Below are 14,921 nucleotides of genomic sequence, written 5' to 3'. Positions count from 1 at the left end.
CACCATCTACGTTTTAAAATAAAGTTTTATGGGAAGATTCTGTTCTGGTACCAATTGATGTAACTCTGCTGGCTTCAGTGATGCTAAGATTATTTTAAGCAGACAAGGCTCATTAAAATATTTAAGTTCTCACCTTCCAATTATACATGTGGTCGTGCCCGTAGAAATGCTCACTTCCTAACAGAAATAGACCAATAAGTGATCCCCCTAACAAAAGTACCCCTCTGACATCTCTGATGTAGTCAGGCACTTAGTCATCTAGCTGAAAAATGTGGCAGACAGGATCTCTTTTGGATTTCCTGTGTATAAATTTACCTGGGAGTAGGACTTGACTACTTTGAAATTGAACTCTGCTACTTTCACATTTTCTACATTTTTATACAAGCTATTCTGTATTTCCTTATCAGTGTATATTAAAAGTCTCCTGGATACACAGCTGAAACTTTATATCAGTAAATGATGAAAATAATTCAGAAAATCAATTAATTTGCCTCTAGTAAGGCATCAATTTTACATATGAATAGAAACAGTAAATCTTTCTGAGCACTGTAATTTCCCTAATACCTTTATTTTTTTTTTTAATTCAAAACTGGAACAAAAATTGAAAAGGTTAACATTTTTGATTAGAAACCAATCAGTTTTGATTTGATCAAAAATTGTTGCTACAGTAGAAATAATATTATTGTGATCTGGGCATATTATATTTTCTGAGCTACATACTGAAATATGATTTATTTTTCAAGAATCAGTTCCAAATGAAAACTTGAAGTAGTCAATACAAAATGCAGAAATGGAATATTTTTACACTATTAATAAGTTTTCATTATTTTTAGTGTCATCAGAAGGCAGTTCTTCCAATTTGACAATAGAAGGTTTGTTTCATTCTTCTAAAAAGACTCACAAAACCAACATGATTCTAAGAAGCTTATTTCAAAAAAGGCTTTTTTAAATACAAAACAACTTTGATTAAAATGTCTAACTGGTCATGATTTGATTTAACTGTATGAATTATGGCACAAGCTTTTAAAGTCATGCAAACTTAACCTCCGCCTCGAGCATCTCTAACACAATTTATGTAGACATGTGGCTAGCACTGACTGATAACTGACTTTGCATATTATTCTGAGGAGGCATTAGCCTGTCAATCAACAAGAAATTAATTATGATTATTTTCAGTGATCTCACAAACTGACATTGTAGATTCTTGACAGAGGAAAGAGGTGGAGTAGATATGGTCATTGCCCAAGTGTCATATTGATTGGAAAGTCTACACCCAAAACACAGAGATAATTCCTCTTTGCTTTTGCAGTCAACTCTAAAAGGAAAGCAGTACACTATACAGAAAAATGGTGCCAGACCTCAGGATACAGATTACTAAGCACTGGTAATTATGCCTCACATGCATGAATTGGGAATGGCAGCATCACTGTGAGCAACAGCAGATACTAAAACTCCGTGTGGAAAGACACAGTCTTAAATGTTGTTCCACAGACAAGTGCAGAAGTTATACAGGTCCCACGGTTTGAAATTAAAATTCAGCAGAATTCTCTGTATCAACTGAGAAGCTGAAGTTGTCTGAGACTGAAAAAGGGTGTATCAGGCACCATGGCAGCACTTTCATTCTGTATTTTCTCTAAATCCTGTAACTTGGATGAACAATTTATTGTCATTATTCCGACTAGTGTTACATGTATTTTTAAATACTAATCTTGTATTTATTTATCAGCTCAGATAATTATATCTGTGTTCTTCAACAAGTCAAGTAGTTGTTTATTGTGAAAGTTTTCAAACAATTGATGATAGTTTCATAAAGAAAATATCACAAAATTATTATTTATGTGAATATATTACTGTCTCCTGCCTGATGACTTAATTCTGGCTGCATAAATATGTCCTACTGCATCTCCCGTGGAATCAGCTATTATGCATGTACAGTGACAGGTACATGCAGATGGGAAATGACAAGTGTTCTGTAATTTGCTTCTGTGTATTCCTTGTTAATGTGTACATTTTTGAATTTGCAAATTCTCTGGATGAATGAGGGTCATGCATGTTTTCTGTGAATTTCACTCTATGTTTTTTATGGCATGAATTGAAAAAAGTATCTTTTGAATATACCCAGTGAAAGTTGTATACCTGATCTCAAGTTATTAAAAAAAAAAAAAAAAAAAAAAAAAAGAAACTTTGTCTAGAGGCAAAGTTGATAAACAAAAGAAAAAACACTCTGTGTATTAAACTGCAGGGATGGCTGCATTTTTGCATCTTCAGTTTGTTTAAGATAAATATTCTAAAGCTCACAGGCTTTTAATTCGGTATTCAATTTCATAGCTGAATTTATCTGAATTACTTGAAGCTCTGAAGCTTTCTCAAATGTCACAAGAATAGGATTTTGCATGAAACATCCTGTCTGTATTCATTCTCACCAGGTCATAGTAATAAAAGCAAAAGTGAGTTTAGATATTTGCAAAACCATACAATTAGAGCTTTATGGTTTTTAATATTTTTTTCTTAATGAATCTTTGTTCCATCAAAAAAAAAAAGATGTCTTCAATTGAATATGTGTTTCAATAAGATTTTAGGAAAAGCTGACTTTCAGGTTTGATTTCAAATGAAATCCAGATCTGCAGGTCTAGATCTTGATGCTAAGACAAGCAGGTATACATTAGATCTACTAAAATCAATATGTCTAAGATAATAAGAAAAAATGCAAATTTATGTAAGTTTTGTAGCAGTTAATTTAAATATTGTTTTTTCCTTTTATTATAATTAATTCAATTCGCATATTATTTCTGAATTTAAAAACAACTCACTAAAATACTTTAAACAATTTCTGGTGTCTTCCATCAATACAATTTACCTGCTTTCTAGAATATATTTAATTTTATATTATCTATTGCTTTGCTTATGGATGAAAAAATTAATATTAAGTATTATTTTTTATTTTTCAAAATTAACATGGCAATTGCAAAAGGATAAACTGCTCCATATGCAGGAATATATCATACCCATGGGGGCACCTTTATTCAAGTTCAAAAGTAGATTATTGCAATTGTTAGGATGTAAATTGCACTTCTAACGCTGACATGAAATAATTGCACTAAAAGATATACTGTAAATATATATAACTTTGTTGCCAGATAATACTTAAATGTAATTAATTTGGAATGTATATTTTCTTTTGTAAAGCACTCCAACAGGACACAAATGATTTTTTTTTGCTGTGTGCCTCCTTTGTTCCCTCCCAAAAAAAGATCCACTCTCTCAATTTCAGGGCAAATGAAATGTAATTTAGAAATTCACATCTACCTGAATCTATAATGTTAGGAAAAAAGTTAACTCCCTATATTATACATTTCAATCTACTTTTACTTCGCAATGCATTAACCTTTATATATGAGAATGTTTTTGTCTTCTGTTTGAGCAAGTTTAATGGGTTTTTATTTTCCACAGAGATAAAGCATATTCGATTTTCATTAAGAATTTTTAAAACAATTTGAAAAAAAGCCCAACACCCTGGGTTCATTATACATTTCACATTTAATTTGTGTTGATGAATTGAAAATACATCCTCAGCTGGCACCTTTTCTTCTACTGTAGATAGGATTAACACTTTAAACTGGGTAACCTGTGACCCAAGGTGTATGAGATCATACGGTTTGAAGCTTGATGACAGACTGAAGGCCAAATGAAGTAAGCTACCTGAAAGTTTTGCTGGAATGCAACCCGTATCTAGACAGACTGAAATTTTTCATATCTGGTGTTCAGTATAAAGAAAACACCTGAGACATGAAAAGAAAGAGACACGTGAGTCTTTTGGAAAGCCTGAAGTAGCAATAAGTGAAAAACCTCACTGCTGGTTAAGCAACACCATTGAGGTTTGGAGAAAGATGAGGGATGGCGCTGGGAGCTATCAGTTTTAAGGAATAGCATTTATTAGACCTTAAGATGGCTCAAAGATACACTTAATAGGTCTTCAGCATGAACAAACAGGCATCACAGACTCAGGAAAGCGGCAGGTAGAGGAAGGAGAAAGGAGAAAAAGGAGATACAGGAGGATGAGGGCAGAGGTATAGGACATCAAAGATAGAAGGATTTTCCTTAACATTATTAGCATTGATTAGTGTTTTGGGGCTGCAGGCTTGTGCCTAGGCCATTGGCTAAGCCCTGGCCTGAGGTTAAACAGCAGAAAAATTAGCCTTTCTGGTGTGTATAGATCGATTGGGAAGAGCAGAACAAGTTTTTTGTCCTGGAATCCACCATGATACACCCATCACATGCTACTGTTGCTGTGGTATTGCACATGTACAGTCTGCAGAAAGGAGGTTTTAAGAATGAGTGCCTTCACAACCAGCCATACCTCCCCTTCAGAGCTCTGTTTACAAAACTACTAACCTGAAAAGTAGCTCCCTGACAACCAACACGTTCAGAGGAAATTCAGCTTTGCCAAATTGACTTGGCCTATCAGCATTACATTAAATATAACACAGTACTGAAAAGGAGCGAAAAATGGGTCAGGAAATGTTTTCTCTGGATACTGGCAGTGTAAACATTTATGCTGAAAGTATCAGAGATATATTGAACTGTGTAAAGTTTTATTAAGTTTAATCTCCCATTAAAGTTAGTTCCTTTGCAGTTCAGGAGTAAAGAATTTATTTAATAAGCACTGCAGATCAATATAAAATGAAAGCTTGGTTTCCAAATAACGTAGTTCTCATGAAACAAATGCATGTCTTCATGGGAAGAAGAAACCCAGGATACTAGTTATAATATTTAAAAGTGACCAATTATTTTATAGCTTCAGACAATAATATGCTGGCTCAAAAAAAACCCAAACAACAATCTTTTCAAATATTGCCATGCCAAAAATAACATCAAGGAGTACAATGGAAGAAAACAGAAATAGGTATCATTTTACAATGAGGTATTTACCGTACTTGGTTTTGAAAAACTGGATTACATTTGCAGAAAATTAATTTGACTTAGTCTGACATAAATAGACATCTTCAACTTCAAAGTTTGATACCTGGCCCCTTGCAAGGCAATGGGACAGCATCCAGTTCATCAAAATATTCCATGAAGAGAGGTCATCACTTCTGAGGACCCATGGAGGAGGATCCATCCCCTACAAATTAGTACTCTCTTAATTTTATCTGCCTAGCAAATTCAGAGACCTTCAGATGATGATCTAGCTTGTTAAAAATAGACACTTATCTCTCTTTTCCAGAAAGTAAAAATTAATAGGAAATATTATGTGTGTCTCTTCACCTAATATCTAGTTCCTTGCCTGCAATGACACTGAGGAGAGATCATATCTCTGTGGTTAGAACATCTGGCTGTGGGAAGAGAGTGGGTCTGAGCTCCAGGCCCTGCCCTGCCCTGCATTTGGGGTCTGCAACACCACCAGTGCTCTCAACAGCCATGCTCTGAGCAGCAGTCACAGGGCCAGGTGAAAGGGGGTCTGGTCCTAGATTAGAGTTTAGGGTGCTCGTTTAGAGTCAGGAAAGATACAGGTCTCCCTTCCTGGGATTCTGTCTTATTTTTTTCATCTTAAGACCAGGTTGGACGGGGCTTTCAGCAACCTGGTTTAGTGGAAGGTGTCCCTGCCCATGGCAAGGGGATTGGAACTAGGTCATCTTTATGGTCTCTTCCAACTCAAACCATTCTGTGCTTCTACAAGGCTGCAACTGAGCCAGTGGAAATCCTCATGGTGTGCAGGGAGATTCCTCATATAGCTGGGAAGCTTCAACTGCTGATGAAAGTCAGACAGAATGAGTTGCTTTAGGTGGAACCTAAGAAAGTTTTCAGTGCTCTGTCCCCCTTCAGGTGGACAGAATCTCACCCAGTGCCTCATCATAAGGAATTCCATAGAGCCTTTAAATTGTCCCATCTATTATCATCCCTTCGCTTAACCTTAATTCTAGTTTCTAATGAAAGACATATTCTTTTCCTATATAAAAATATTTCCTTTAACCCAGTTTCCAGGAAACTTAGTAAGTTGCCAAATTGGAACAAAAATCTTTAAAAAAATGTGATCAGGATTTCAGTTATAAACATCTAGATCCTGTAACTGTGAATTAGATTTAAGATGGGTTCTGAGCTAAACATTTTCCTTATTTTGTAATAAACCCATAAGTGTATTTTAATCCTTATATTATTTCAAGCTTGGCTTTTTTCACAGACTTGAAGACCTGATACAGAATAAAATGATAGGATCCCTTGTCACAGCTCCTTTAAGTATTGTTGTACTCTCATTCTCCCAAATGCTTCCAGTGTAACAATTATAAATTATATTTTGATAATGAACCATTTACCTTTAATTTTAATACTATAGGGATAGGTTTAATTTAACTATAAGCTATTATAAGTGGTTATAAGCTATTATAAAGATTTTTTCCATATGCTATAATATATTAGACAACAGAGGCACTAGCTACAAGAATTATTTTTTAAATATCTCCCGTCAGAGAACAGATTTTATATACTTATCATTCAGTAAAACTTATCTTATACCTGACTTCAGGTAAAACCGCTAATTATTTTGTTTTGCAACTAAGCTTATATAATAAAGAAGAGATACCCAAAGACAGTATTTGTCCTGTTAAAATAATAAGATTCTTAAAGTAGCAGCACAAAATAACTTTGATTTAACAATACTATCACTTCATTTTTTTTACGAGTTTATCACTTTATTTTTTCATGAGCTAACTTAGTGATCCCAAAAGTATACTTTTCAAACTACACTGATGCTTCAGATAATGTAGTCTCACAGAACTCTTTAAATTGTGGAAGTGCTACAGGCATAACTAAGCCTTGGAGCCTTATGGAGGCTAATATCAGCAGGAGGCACTAAAATGCAGAATACAACTGACTGGGAAAATAACATCACAATGGTATTTCCTACAGTTATGGGTGACTGGTATAAGGAAAGGCATTTGATTTCAGGATAAATATTATATTAACACAGATGAAAGTTTAGTCCTTGCCTGACAGCACTGGAAGTTGTAATGCCCTTCAGCACTTCATCCTGGGACTAAGCTAATCAGAAGGTAGCACTGTGACCGGAAGATGAATGCTTTCTGTTGTCTGTAGGTAACTAAGGTAGTACAGCCACAGTTGTGACAGGTCAAACCATAGAGCTTTAAATTGTTAATCATTCATAGGCAGAGGACTTTCTTACTTTCAAGGATGTGGGAAGTTTCTTTTCAAGATTTACCAGCATACACCTAATGACCTTGAAAGTGATCCCCAGCCAGCAGAAATCACCAAAGGCAGTAAACTGGTTGTGATTTATAACAGCTGAGTTCCTGTCTTCTAATCTCTCCAATGTTTTTTCTCTTAGATAAGATTTTTGATATCACTTAAAGCTATATTGAGATTAGAACTTTAATTTTCTTTACATTTTCTGTTTCCACTCCAGAATTTAATTGAATGGACATGTTTTTGTCATTCCCATTGTTGTTATAATTATTCTTGTCCAGTCTTAAGGAAAACACGGTATGTGTATCTGAATCCAAAATATATTTTCCATATTCACTTGTTAGTTGCCATGTTGTCATGCATGTCTTGTCTGACAAACAACATGTACATATTTATTGTTGCATTCGATTTTCTACCAAACTCAACATGCCTTTGTAACACATATCCAGTAAACTGCTAAATAAGATGAGTTAAACAAGTTTGTGGAAATAACAGGGAAATGTTTCCTCATTCTGTTCAACTGGACATCCAAAAATAATTGTATTGGAGTTTAAATTTCAAACTTTCATTGCAAAATATTTTATATCGGTGCACTGAAGGTTAGGGTAATTTGGTAGGGAGGAATGCTGTCTTGAATTTTGACAGCACTGTGTGTGTTAATGTAATTGATCAATGTGTTTGACATGAGACATTCTTTCCCTAGAATACTTCCAGATATTTGTCAGAATATATTCCCTCAAAAGAAGTCAAACTGCTAAATTCATTTTGCCTTCTAACAAGAACCATCCACACTGCAGCAGCAAAGCTGAAGCTCCTGTGTGGAAACAACAGCAGGAGATATTCAACACAATTTTACACTCTGGTTATTGCTGAACATCACTGTGAGTAGCGGTGACTCTCAGATTAGATTGTCTTAGTAGCAAAGTACTATTGTTTCATGAAGCCATGTAAATCAAAAATAAAAATCTAAGCCTCCTTCTGGGAGAAATGTTATATCATTTTATATCTGCTTCCCAAATCAAAGTGAAGATAAAATTAGAGAATATGTACAGTGTACCTAGAGAGTGCAGGTGTTTTGTTGTCTTGAAATAGCTTGGTAATATCAGTTAAAATGTTAGCCACGCCACATGGTAAGTTTTGTCTTCATGAATGCAACGGAACTTGCATTTTCTAGTAGAAAATATGCATTTCCATTATTTTCATCACCTTATAACCATGCTATGTATTTGGTGACAGAAATATAGCTCCAGCTCATCATACTTCATGCCATTCAGTGCTTGAGTGACCGTAAATACCAAGCCATTGTGATTACATTGCTTTGTGATTTTCAGTTGAGTGTAACTTGTATAGGATGACACAGCCATGTGCCCATGGAGACTCCTGACCCACAGAAAAACCTTTTGGGTAACCCACAGTGGCTGTCCAAATCTCACATATGTTTGGTTAAATAAAAATCTCCACTGAGATGGGCCCCCTTATTGCATCAATATGGTAAGCAAAGTAGGATGTGGGCATTTGCTCCAGCACTGGATGATGCCCTCAGTGTTTCTTAGAATGATTCCCGACATGGGTTTGACATCAGCTAGCTCACTCTCACCAGATAATACACAGATGTGGTCTGAAGATAATACATTACGAGGACAGTTCCTAACAGGCAGGATGAATAAGACCATGCTGTTTTAAGAGAGGAAAGGAATTTCTTCAACTGCATGTGAGATAAGCTCTGCTGTTTATCCTCATAATGAGTGAATAGGAACTGATATATTGTGTTCACAGTGGAAACAAGGTCTCTCGCATAAAGCATCCTACAGCATCTCACAGATAGACACATACAATGATAGACACATGGACAGAAACTGTCCTAAATTCTATGGCATTGTTTGTTAATGAAATTAGTTATTATTCTGGTATACATACTGTCCTGGTTGGGGCTGGCCTAGAGTTCCCGTTGGTCTGGCAGCGGGAGGAGCTGCAGCACCCTGAGACCCCAGGGGCTCCCCAGGTCCCAGTGCCCTCACCTGTGTGCGGGGGTGGGGGGAGCACAGCTGGAGGGCTGGGCCCCGATTGGCCAATATCCCGTGTCACGTGACATCAAGCTCACTATATAAAGGCAGGAGAGGGCCAGGAGGGGCTCTCACTGCTGGGAGTGTGGCTGCAGGGCCTTTGTGTTGGGGATTGTCTGCTGGGAGCAGGTGGGTGGTGAGCAGCTGTATGGTACATTACCTGTCGGTACTGCTGTCAGCGTATTGTTCTGTTACTGTTATTAAACTGTTTTTATCTCAACCCGCGAGTCTCCCTTTGCCCCTCCAATTCCCGAGTGGGGGGAGCGTGGGTGAGTGACCGCGGGACGTTTAGCTGCTGAGTAGGTTCAAACCACGTCACATACTTACTACTATTAAGATACGACTTACCACTAAAAAGGTAAATTGAGCCATGAAATAATGCAGAGCCACATTCATCTTCAATTTCAGCCCATAGACACCAGATTGCAAGAAGAGAAATTCCATAAATACATAGGGAGGCAGAATCTGGGTAATTTCAAGACATCTTTCTAAATTCAACATGCATAATTTCTGGTAAAGCTTTGCATTAGTTTCCCTTTCTCCTACACAGTCAAATTTATAATCACATCACTGAACCCTAATAACATATTTTTCAGTGTTTCCATACTAATCATTGCCTCTTTGTGTCTCACTGATTAAATACATATATATATATTTCTAATAATATTTATAATTTCTTGTATATGAGCTTACATTAATTAAAGATTTTTCAGAGAGCTAGGCCTAATTCTTAAGCTGACTAGTTTTGCTCTAATGCTATGAGACAAGAGGTAGTAGCTAATGTTTATATTATTGATTAATCAGACACTGAAGGGATTAGGTTCTAAGATTGTTTAGCACACAAAAATCCATACTTATTGCATTAAAACAGAGTTTGAGACCTTGTTTATTGGCTATATCCAGGGTCAGGCCTCTGGGATTTATTCAAGCTGAAATGCCTATATTATATGTGAACATAAACCAATCTGTTAAGAGGAATATCTAATGTTGGTGACACAAAAGCAAAAATTTTAGTAAATTACAGGTCAGTAACTGAAGACCATTTATGTGCACACTTGTAAATTTAGAAAACTGCATAAACATTAAATACATTGAGTAAAGAAAGATGAAATTTTAACTAGTACCCAAATTTGACTACTGTTTTCTTTACTTAATGGATTTTCTATTATATATTAATTTTGTAATTTTCATGGGTAAAAAATTTCATTGGCATGACAATAACTTCTACATGTGTATTCAGACAGAATGTGTTTTATGGCTCTTCAGTGTATAATATACTAGCTAGTGTAAACAAATACTGGTTGCTCTTTGAAGATGTCATAGTTACTCAAGTATGTGGAGAGGTGTGTCTGTGCATGTGTGTTTGTGCATTTTTAGCTGTGTACATGTATGAGATAGTGATGTTCTGAGAGTGAGACATTAATGAAATTTAAGAACTACATCAATATAGTGCATTAACAAACTGTGTTAAGAAAATATTTATTTTGTGAATTTAAAGTCTTGCCATATTTGTGAACTATCTGCAAAGAAAATACTGTGTTTCTAGGTCTGTTCCATCTCTGTTGTAATCTGATGTGCCATTTAACGCTTAAATAGCATGGTTTACACAATAACTTTTTTCAGATTCCTGCAGTGGAAGTCGTGACAATTCCAAAGCTTATAAGTCATGTATAAAAAATTGGTTTGCATACTTAAGAAATTTCTACCCAGAACTTTTTAACAGTTTTGCTGACCTGATGTCTCTAATTGTCACATTGCAAACGCTTGCATGGATATACATAATGGTACTTATAAAGAGTATACTCTTTTTTCTGTGTTTCTCCTCTGATGAGTTGATTCAAGAATGTTTCTGGCGATACTTTTTCCTGGTTTTGTTTCTGTTTGAAGTCATGGTAGCCTTAGTGATTGCTGGTCCCCCTTATTGTTTTTCTTCCTATCATCAGTAATTGACTGTATGTAACAGCAATTCCACTGTCCTTGTGGTTTTCCATCCTTCATTTTGTTTTAAATGTGAATAAGGGAAGGAATGTTTTTCTCTTCTCCAGAATGACAACATTTTGCACATTCTAAAAGTTCCCACCAGGCCTCTCTCTCTGTAGCTCTGCTTTTTTTCAGTCTTCTTATTCTACTTAAGTGGCCTGTCTTTGGAAGTATGAAATATTATTGCCCAAATATACATGCTTAGATTGAAGCTTTGCCATACTGTACGTGGTGATGTTTTCAACAGTAGTTTCAAGCTGCTCACTGTTTGTTGCTCTTGTTCATTCCCTTCTATTTCTCACCCACAAGGACTTCATAAAATGGCACATTCATGAACCTTAAATAAGTAGATGACTGTATGCAAGACATGCTTTCTTTCTACAACTATTCTTGCAATTCTGTTTTCAATTCTATTAATTATTGCCTAGAAGAATCTTGACACAAAGTCATGGCTCATAGCTTGTCCTTATGAGCAGAAAGCCTTTTAGTTAAAATGCCCTTTACACTCAAGTGCTTTGTTCTGATTCCTTACCTTTAATATGGGAATCCCTGTTATGTTGGTGCAGGCTTTGTTGACAGAAGAAGTTTTACTCCTTATACTAATACAGTTCTGAGTTTTATAGAAATGTATCCCCCATACTAGAATTAGTATTAAACTGTTGATTTCAGTTAACATCCAAAGTTATACAGAAAATATTTCCCTATGTAGACAAAGTGTAAACCATAAATATAAATTGAAATTTGTTTAGATATAGAAATGTTGCATATTAATCACCTGCTTGGGGGACAGGCAAACAGATTGTAGAACTGCCTTTTTAAGAGAAGGATTTACTACTTCACCACCTACTTTTTCCTTACACAAGTAGCTGTGGAGGCTATAAAGGACATACAGATCATCTGAGATTTAAAATATTCTACTAATACTGGACCCTGAAAAGGTAAATAAATTTGGGCAACTAAACTTTACACGGTAGTTAGCTCATATGATTCAGATAAAATATGAGATGATAAAGACTGAAACTTTATTGTGGTATATGGTGTATATATTCTAAACATGTCTACTCTGTATTCTTTGTCTTTTTACTATTATCTATATTCTAGTGTGAGATTCTGCTACACTGTCTAGCTGATATGCAATGTATTTTCTTATTCCAGTACCTTTTTGCTTAATTCTAATAGAAATGTTGCTAAAATCAATTTAGTTTTGCTTGGTTTTCCAAGTGCCACTCTATTGGCAATTCAAATGGTAGCTAATGCCATTTTATGAATCCTTTTTTCAGTTTCATGTAACTGTTCTTTTCAGTAATAAAATAAGCATTTAACATATAAAAATGTAGTGAAGTATTTTGAAAGAGAATATAAAATATAAAAGACTCTATAAAATATCCATTAGCAGAAATATTAACAAATACTTGTGTTTTATACTTTTTCCTACTTTCCTGGTCTAGCAGGAATTTAATTTGTATGATCATTTACAAAGTTTAAAGTAAGAAAAGAATCCCTTTCACATATTGAAAACTTTGCACTCATTTTCTTTCTTTTAAGGTAAATTTGAACTCTTGTTATAAAAAATACTTCAAGTGACAACTTTTGATGTTTTACACCTTTTGATGTCTTGCATTTCAGGAACATTACACATTTCATTGTCCTCTACAAAGGGTACCTTTCCCTACTGTGCTGTTGTGTTAACACTGATCTTGTGGTATGACCGAAGCCCTTCCCTCATACCCTTTCCATCTGAGTGGTACAGGAAGACACACCTGGGACCTGGATCAGGTCTGTCACAGGGCACAGCTACTGCTCTCTGAATGAGTCCACCCTCTGGTAACTGGACAGAGAGAAGGCAAACACGAAAGGAGAGTCAGCAGAGCTTTTATACCAGTCCTGCCTTTATTCTCTGACCACAATAGACTTTTCAAGGACTGCAGTAATTTACTTCCTTCTGCCTTTTCCCTCCCATCCCCATCCCACACACAGAGCAACAAAGAAAGCAAGCAGGACACGTTATCTCTCTGAGTCACCCATACAGAATCTGACCATTTCTTCTACTCCTGTCAAGCTGAGCTCAGACTAGCTCTTGGATAATCTTACCAAAGCTGAATAGTTCTATGCAAAATAATCAAACCAGGAAAAAAATCCAGCAAAGTCCCTCCCCAACAAACAAATACAGAAACAAGCCTGGCATTTGATTTTCCTTCAAAGATTGCAGATTCAGAATGTGACAAAAATGGGCACATTTTGTCTTCTAACAGATTATGAATGCCATGTGTGACATTGCTTGAGAAGGTGGAAAATGTTTATACAAACTGTCAGAGATGGATAAGCTAATTTGTGGCATGTGGCATGCATAGTTTTGAACCAAAAAACTTTGTCATACACCTACTGTTTGGCTGTAGAATGTATGAGAAGACAGATCTTGTTGACACATCGCAGCTGCAGTTCAACTCACTGTGAAATACTTTGACTTCAACAAAATTCACAACATGTGCCAAAGAAGAAGAAAAAGGAATGTTGCAGTCTCCATCTCTCTTTTAATGTCTTTTGCTGAAGGTGAACTACTTTGATTTTGCAGCTGTAGTGAATGTAGCAAGAGAAGCATCTCTGCTTTTTCTGAATGCAGACTCCAAAAGGAGTAAACATGACCTACTATACACTGCTGTTTCACAGGAAAGAGGGATGGAAGTCTGCCACAGCTAGAGGTTGCCTAGAGAGGCGCTGGTACAGAAAGTGGGAAGAATTGGCAGGTATCTGAGATGGTGAGGGATGCAGGTTAGTTACACATGCCTTAGGAATCAAACTACTTGGTATGGCTTTACATTTACCTTTAGCAACATTGGAATGTAATATGTATTTGTTACACTCTTAAAATCTCCCTCTTGATCAGCAGACTTCCAAACCAGAGAAGCTTCCTCCTTCTCTATTAGACAAAATGCTTTTCTGTAGACATAAGAGAAGTGGTGAAGAGAAACACTATAAAAGCATAAGCTGAAAATAGTATTGTTCAGCTCAAATTGCAAGTGAAGTCCTAACCATATATCAGCCATAAGTGAGATGATGTTCTGCAATGTTATTGGCTTCCATTATTTCTCACTTCTCTACATCAGCATTCCCAGGAAGACAGTCCATAACTGGCACCAGATGTTATCTAGTAAATTACTTTTGTCCTGCAAAGTCTGTATACTTTTCTGATATGATGCCATTTAGGTCAGATTTGCTCTCTGTCTGTTACATGTTTTTCTACTTTTTCATTTTGCTTCCATGAAACTGATGATTAAGTAAATAGTCAGTAAATAGATTCAGAATTTAAAGTATCATCTCCATCAATTTTAAATTAGGTACATAGAGTCTTTTGGGAAGCAAGAATACTTTTCAGTTATTTTAAAATGTTGTCAATTTGTGTATACATAGATTTCTTACTGCAATGTGTTCTGTGCTATTTTCTAATATAGGTCTATGTTTTTTCTGACTTCTCTATAAAGCTGAATTATTTTCTTACTAAGATTTAAGGAAAACTGGACATGACAGTATTGGAATATCCTATGTGAGGCAGATATCTGATGTAAAGTATACTGTTTTCTATAATAATGAACTCTTATTTTGACCTTCCATAGCGAATTTTCCAACAACCTGAAGTGGTGCTTTCACTGTGGTCAGGGATGTCTATGTTCTTGTAGTACTGGT

Source organism: Tyto alba, unplaced genomic scaffold (genome assembly GCF_018691265.1).
Source record: "Tyto alba isolate M040663 unplaced genomic scaffold, T.alba_DEE_v4.0 Super-Scaffold_40, whole genome shotgun sequence".
Classification (NCBI taxonomy): domain Eukaryota; kingdom Metazoa; phylum Chordata; class Aves; order Strigiformes; family Tytonidae; genus Tyto; species Tyto alba.
Note: the sequence above shows the minus strand (reverse complement) of the source record.